At 38.4% G+C, this 7,326-nt stretch overlaps 1 pseudogene; it reads right to left on the reverse strand.

Moving 5' to 3' along the window:
- Positions 1 to 4,777: 4,777 nt before the first annotated feature.
- The window catches only part of LOC123241526, a 136,670-nt pseudogene continuing 134,121 nt past the window's right edge, over positions 4,778 to 7,326 (reverse strand).

Genomic DNA, 7,326 nt, shown 5'->3' on the forward strand with positions numbered 1-7,326 from the left:
TGTGTGTGTGNGTGTGTGTGTGTGTGTGTGTGTGTGTGTGTGTGTGTGTGTGTGTGTGTGTGTGTGTGAAGGGAAGGGGAGAAGAGTGAAGGAGATAGCTTGGGAGGTCTGGGGTATAGCCTATAGAGAAAATTGTATAAAATGTATTTGAGTCCTTTTGTATCAAATTAATATCATAGAAAGGTAATTACAGAGAACATAACTTTCCTTGTTTTACCATGTTTATAGTTATTTCTCTTATTAATTTTTAAACAAGAAAAAACAAGGACTTTCTAGATTCCTTTGCATTCATCTGCTCATAGCATTGTGTTTTTTTCTCTCTCATGGCATTAAATCTTTTGAAAATGCTAGCCTCACTATTGCTTTGGAAGACAACCTGTTATGCCAACCCTAAAGAGTAAAATGATGTCTGTGAATAACTACAGATTGTGTTGTTTCTATTCTGGCTCTAATATTTACTAGCTCTGTAACCTTTGGCAAGTCACAGTTTTTCTGTTCCTTATTTGTATTGCTTGTTAAAGAAAGGGGTTGATTGGACCAGATAATACTAAAGGTCCCTTTTTCAGCCTTAAAATTATGTGATTTCCTATGGTTCTTTTGTTTATTTCCTAGCTTTTTATTTGCTTGTAAGGGGAAAAAACTGACAGTAATTTTCCAACTACATATCCTTTAGACAAGTTCTTCAACAAATTTTGAGCTATCTTAAGGGCTAATGTTGAAGTGAACTTTGAGGAAAGAATTCTAATAATTTCATTTTTGAATAAACATTATTGCCTAGGATGACAAAGATCCATGATAACCAATTAACTCAGTGCTTTTAAATACTACCAGGAAAATACTAGTTGCTCTGTTAATTTCATTTGATTTTATACTTCTACTATTTGCAACAATTCTCTCAAGTCAACAGAAAAGCATAAAAGGTGATTAATGCATAGTAATAAAGCCTTATATTTGAATTAATAATTTAATGTTTTCAAAGCATTTTGACACATTTTATATTATTTGATTCACATAGAAACCCCGTGAAACAGTCAGGTGGTGTATTCTGATCCCCATTTTCTAGATTAGTAAACAGAGGCTAAGAAATCTTAAGTAATTTGCATAAGGTTATACAACTAGTGAGTGGAAGAGGCAGAACTAGAACCTAAGAGCTAGTTTTCCATTATAACATACCAATTGAATGTGAGCATGTGCAAAAATGTTTTAAGAAGCCTATATTTGGTGGGTTGGAGCCATTATCTAAGATGGTAAGCAGCTGATCTCCTTGAGGCTGTATCTAACCCACCAATGCTATTTCTTAGTAAGCAGGTCTGAATGAGTCATTTGGCTGGCACATGGAGACAAAGTGGCAGTTATAAGACTGCCTGGGAAGAATAGGTCCTCCCTTTGCCCCGGAGTAACAAACTTAATCCAAACCTCAGCTATAATATTACAAATGTTCTGAGGCTGAGTATGTTTTTTCCATTATGTGATTTCAGGCTACATTTAGCACTTTCCTATTTCCACCTTCTCTACTTACATTATAGGGTAGAGGCAATGTCTTTTAATGCTCTGCATATTAGTCCTCTATTGAGCTGTATACTTTTTGTTTTGTAGTCATGTTGAGAAAGAGTGGTGTGTGTCTTATTTGGAGTCCTCTTACTCAAAAAACAAATCAAAACCCTTGATTTGGTCTTTAGAAGTTACCCACGTACTAGGCAGACAAACATCAAAAGTTTTCTAAGTTCAAGGCAGCTAGTTTGGGGGTTTTCTTCACCCTCCCTCCCAAATTTTGAGGCTGGGGCTTCATGATAAATACAGTGATCTCCTGGACTGGCTCTGGAATTTGGAAAATTAAGTTTCTAATCCACACTTTGTTGGATACAGCTACAGTCCTTAAGCTTGAGGGGAACCAGAATCTGCCTCTTATTTATTAGATACTTGACCAACATCTAGCCTGGGCAAGCATCCAACATGACATCAGGAGCAAGAGAAAGCAATTCTTTGGTTTTCTTCAAAGAATCTCAGAATTTAATAGTTAGAAGAGACCTTGGCAATCAGCTAGTTTAACTCATAAAAGAAAAAGAGTCCTTGCCACATATATAATAATCAATAATAATAATCAACCATTGCTTGAAGACCTCTAGGAAAGGAGAACCTAGTGCATTCCCAGGCAAAACATTCTACTTTTAATGGTTAGGAATTTTTTCTTAGTATCAAACCTATGTTTACCTCTTTGCAACTTCCACTTATTATTCTTGGTTTTGTGTTCTTGGGTCATACAAGACAATTCTAGGCATCTTCCCTGAGACAGCCATGAAGACACCTTTTATGCCTCCTCTTGAGTCTTCCTATCTCCAGCTAAATATAGCTCCTTCAACCACTCCTTATATATGCGGACTTAGGGTCCTTCAACCATTCTTGTCTCTTTCTTCTGAATAATCTTCAGATGATCAATGTATATTCTTAACTATGGTACACAGAATCAAATCAAATACTTAAAATATGGGCTGACAAGGGAAGAATACAGTGTGACTATTATCTTCTAATTCTAAGAAGTTATTAATGGAGCCTAAAATTGCTTTCACTTTTTTGCCTTCCATGATACACTGCTGACTGATATTGAGCTTTCAGTCTTCTAAAATTCCCAGATCTTTTTCAGACAAATTGTTAACTATGTCTTTCCATGTCTTATACTAATGAAATCAAAATTTAAAACCCAAGTATGATAAATTACATTTTTTCCACTAAATTTCATCTTATTATAGTCAACACCATGGTCTAACCCAGTGGTATCAAATTCAAATAGAAATGGGAACCACTAATCCATATGTAAGAATTCCTGTGGGTCACATATTATTTTGCTTTTAACATTTAATGTTACCTATATTTTATTGTATTTTTTATTAATTTTGTTAAAATTTTTACTAATTACATTTTCATCTAATTTGGGCTATACTTGGGAGTGTTATGGGCCACATGTAGGCCATATATTTGACCCCTCTGGTCTAGACTCTCAAGATCTCTTTGGAGTCTGATTCTTATTAGTTAGCATTTGAATATTAGTTATCTGCAGTTTTGTTACATCTGCAAATTTGATAGGCATGCTATCTATTCCACTGTTCAAGTCATCTATAAAAATATTAACAGAATATTGTCAAATACAGACACTCTACTAGAGAATTTCTCCCATGGTAACATCAAATCATTGATGGCTATTCTTCAAGTCCAGCCATTTAATCATTTCAAAATATATCTTACTGGTCTCTCACAAAGTTAAGAAGGTTTCTCCAGCTTTCAGACCCTCTGAGTTCATAATCAAGAAACAAAAAGAGATTGCTTACATCCTTCTTGTAGTTGTTGGTAAGTTAATGTTTTCCCTTCAAATATTTAAAAACTTATTCAGTGAAGATGCTGAGAAGTACAGCTGTGGATCATGGGATATAAGGTTACAGTCATAGAATAGAGAAAGGAAATAAAGTCCAACAGTGATGTAGCATTTGTCAAAGGTCAGAGTTTGGGGAAGCAGTTGCTGAGAAAAATTTTGTCATCAATGATTTTTGAGAGTCAAACAGGATTTTATATTTGACTCTGGAATCAATAGAGAGCCATTGGAGTTGGATGACTAGAGGGGATTGGGTGAGAGGGGTGACATGGTCAGACTTGAGCTTTAAAGATCACTTTAACAGCCAAATGGGGAGGGAACAGAGTGAGGAGAAACATGAGGCAGGATTAGGTGAACAAAGTGGTTATTAAAATATTATAGGCCATAATGTGATGAGGAAGTATACCAGGGTGGGTGGCAGTGTCAGAGGAGAGAAAGAGGCATATTAGAAAGATATTTAGATAGTAGAATCAACAGAATTAGTCAAAAATATCAGATATGGGGGATGAGAAAGAGTCAAGGATGGCATCTAAATTGCAAGGCAGTAACTGGGAAGTTAAGAAGAAGAAAGGGTTTGGGATGAAAGATAAGTTTAATTTTGGACATATTGAGTTTAAGATAAATATAGAACCTCCAGGTCAATGTGTTCAAGAGGCAGCTGGAGATGTGAGACTGAAGGCAAGAAGATAAATTAGGTCAAGATAAATACATCTGAATAATAATTCTGCAAAGAATCACCTGCAAAAAAATGAAATTTGAACTAATGGGAGCCAATGTAATCACTAAATGAAATAGTATAGAAGGTGAAGCAAAAAAAGCCAAGGGAAGAGCCTGGGAAGATACTCCAAGTTAACAGGCATAATCTGGATGCAGGATCTAGCAAAGGAAACTAAGAGGGATTAGTCATATGGGTAGAAGAACCAGAAAATAGCAGTGTTATCAAAACCTAGAAAGAAAAGAATTTTGAGAAAAAAAGTGATTGAGTGTCAAAGAATACAGAGAGAGGTGGAGAAGGATGCAGTTATAATAGTTGTAAAGATAGGGGAATATAAGAAATTGAGGTAGGGAGAAGGTAGAGAAAGTGGGAGAACATCATATCCAAGTGGTTTGAATGGGGTGAATCTAACTGAAATGTGACATTTTGACACATATTGTAGTATGTGCCTTGGAATGTACTATGTTGTTGATGGACTTGGCGCAATAAGGAAGGTTAAAAGGGCTAAATGTCATATGCCACTAATTTGAAATAGAGAGTACGGAGAGGAAAGCTAGGACTAGCCAAGCTGGGGTAGAAGTCCTGGGAAGGGAGAGATTGGAAGAATTATGGTGGTAGTGACAATAAGAGGGGAGAACAAATATAAGGGCAGGGTTGATGAAAAGTCAGTCCTTGATGACAGCCTACTGTCAAGGGGGTCATTCATCATGGGTAGTGTACCATCTGACATGGATCCTATGTACTTGATGCTCCTGTCCATCTTCATCTTCTCTCTGCCCAGATCCACCTCCTGCAGCAGTACCCCAAGTGGAGTCTGGAAGAGCAGGGTCAGGTCCCTGGGTTATCCTGCAGATCAGGATATTTGATGTATCTTCAAAGATCCTTGCCTCTGGGAATTTCATCTTGGTTTGCTTCTTATCAGTGGTATAGACTAGTGATGGGCAAATTATGGCCTGTGGGCCAGATGCAGACCCCTGAAATGCTCTATCCAGCCCCACAACATTATTCCTAATCTGACGAATACAATGAGTAGGATACAATACAATGAAACTTCGAAAGAGTTCCCTTAGAAACAGACCCTACAGATGAACATTTCCTTTCCTTTGGCCCCCTCTTTAAAAAGTTTGCCCATCACTGCTCTAGATATGGAGGTACAGCAGACTTTGGCAATCTTTTAACTATCAGCAGCAGATTTTATCTCCCAGTACATCTTTGGGAAAGAGCAACCACACTGAGAAGCACAGTGCCAGCTTGTTGGACAGCTCAATGTTCTTTAGCAGGTTGTTGCCTGATGCGCTGGTAAAGGAGTATTTGTTGCTACCTCGATGGTGTAGCAGTTTCACCACTGGCTTAGTGGTGCTAGCTAGAAGCTGCTGTTCCTCCTTAGAGATGTATTCATGGGGACAAGGCAGAGTGGGGAAAAGCTCTCACTCTTTAGGGCCAAGCCAATCCTCAGTTAGCCCCTGCACTGTCTTACCATGCCTCACCCAATAGCTTGCTCAGCCTCTGAGGGCCCTCTGGCAAAGCCACTGTTCATCCTGAAGGTAGTTCAGGATTGTCCCCAAATGATGGCCACTGCTGTTTATCAGCACTCAACCTTCAGAGTGCATGAGCACCTCCATGCAGCCATTGAACTAGGTTTGAGCATGCTGCCCTGTTTTGTCAAGGTCTGTAGTGTGGTGTAGTGGAGCAAGCCCACCCTGTTCAGCTTTACAAATTTACTAAACTCAGGCTCAGTGGCATCCAGTTGTGTGATTTAATTTATAAGACTAACATAAATATGAAGACAAGTCATCCAGTATACCAAGAGTAGCTTTTGATTTTCTCTGAATAAGGCAAAGGAAGGAAATGAAAGTTCCTCCAAGAAGGCAATGATAGTCACTAACATTTCTGTAATACTTTCAAATTTAAAAATATGTGTGTGTGCATGCATGCATACATGTGTGTGTGTCTTCTATAGGGCTCTAGGGTAACTTTGAAAGATCGGGTTGTTTTCTCTAATTCCATCAGTCTGATCCCCATTCTGATGTGTTTTCCAAACTGTTAACTACCATTGGTTAGTGCTATTTGCATTTAACAAATTATAATTAATTAGTTTGTTGTTTTGTTTTTATAAGGAGATATTTACTGTGAAGATATGGCAGGAACAAAAGTACAAACATTCCCCCTCAATATCTGGGCCCTTTACTCTAATCTCTACTACTTTGTTCCCTGGGCAGAATGAATTCAAATTTAACACAGCTTTATGGTATCATTCTCTCCACAAAGTTCACCCCCAAAGGTGATATAGATGATGGATGGATGAGTCAGTGTCTCTAATATCACTAGACTGGTCTGAGCAGACTGATCAGGACTTTACTCCCTTCAGTTTAACTTCTGGCAAATCCCAGTGTAGCCTTGAGCTCCTGGATTTCTGGTGGCTAGCTTTCCTGACTTTTTTTTTTAATTTATTAATATTCATTTTTAACATGGTTACATGATTCATGCTCCTACTTTCTCCTTCACCCCCCGCACTCCCCCCACCCATGGCCAATGCGCATTTCCACTAGTTTTGTTATGTGTCCTCCATCAAGACCTATTTCCAAATTATTGGTAGTTGCATTGGTGTGGTAGTTTCGAGTCCACACCCTCAATCATGTCCACCGCGACCCATGCGTTCAAGCAGTTGTTTTTTTTTATATGTTTCCTCTCCTGCAGTCCTTCCTCTGAATGTGGGCAACGTTCTTTACCATAGATCCCTCAGAATTGTCCTGGGTCATTGTATTGCTGCTGGTACAGAGGTCCATTACATTCAGTTTTACCATAGTATATCAGTCTCTGTGTACAATGTTCTTCTGGCTCTGCTCCTTTAGCTCTGCATCTGTTCCTGGAGGTCTCTCCAGTTCGCCTGGAACTCCTCCAGTTTATTATTCCTTTTAGCACAATAGTATTCCATCACTCGCATATACCACAGTTTGTTCAGCCATTCCCCAATTGAAGGACATACCCTCCTTTTCCAGTTTGTTGCCACCACAAAAAGCACAGCTATAAATATTTTCATACAAGTCTGTTTATCTATGATCTTTTTGGGGTACAAACCCAACAATGGTATGGCTGGATCAAAGGGCAGGCATTCTTTTATAGCCCTTTGAGCATGATTCCAAATTGCCAGCCAGAATGACTGGATCAGTTCACAGCTCTACCAGCAATGCATTAATGTCCCAATTTTGCCACATCCCCTCCAACATTCATTACCCTCCCCTTCTTT

The sequence above is a fragment of the Gracilinanus agilis genome, chromosome 3, assembly GCF_016433145.1.
Source record: "Gracilinanus agilis isolate LMUSP501 chromosome 3, AgileGrace, whole genome shotgun sequence".
NCBI lineage: Eukaryota > Metazoa > Chordata > Mammalia > Didelphimorphia > Didelphidae > Gracilinanus > Gracilinanus agilis.